At 44.2% G+C, this 337-nt stretch overlaps 1 protein-coding gene across 1 annotated transcript in view; it reads left to right on the top strand.

Annotated features, from left to right (window-relative positions):
* The window catches only part of LOC139184504 (ras-associated and pleckstrin homology domains-containing protein 1-like), a 73,865-nt gene that overhangs the window by 7,895 nt on the left and 65,633 nt on the right, over nt 1-337 (top strand). The gene's annotated exons all lie outside the window — the stretch shown is intronic.

The raw sequence follows: 337 nt of genomic DNA, 5'->3' as shown, positions 1-337 counted from the left end.
GTAGGAGGGGAAGGGACGGAGGATGAGATGCTTGAATGGCATCCTTGACTCAATGGACAGGAGTTTGAGCAAGCTATGGGAGTTGGTGATGGACAGGGAAGCCTGGCGTGCTGCAGTCCATGAGGTCGAAAAGAGCGGGACAGGACTGAATGACTGAACTGAACTGTACCTGTTCAGGTGATACTAAGCTCTTCCCTGACCAGCTGGTTCCTACTATTACTAACACTTAGGGACCTAAAACTTCATACAAATGATAAAGTGCAGACCTTTAGAAATGGGTTTGTAAAATCTGTGACAGCTATTTACAGTTATTCTAATGACATTTCTACATATTTTA

The sequence above is a fragment of the Bos indicus genome, chromosome 8, assembly GCF_029378745.1.
Source record: "Bos indicus isolate NIAB-ARS_2022 breed Sahiwal x Tharparkar chromosome 8, NIAB-ARS_B.indTharparkar_mat_pri_1.0, whole genome shotgun sequence".
NCBI classification, from domain to species: domain Eukaryota; kingdom Metazoa; phylum Chordata; class Mammalia; order Artiodactyla; family Bovidae; genus Bos; species Bos indicus.
Note: the sequence above shows the minus strand (reverse complement) of the source record. Positions and strands in the feature narration are given on the sequence as shown.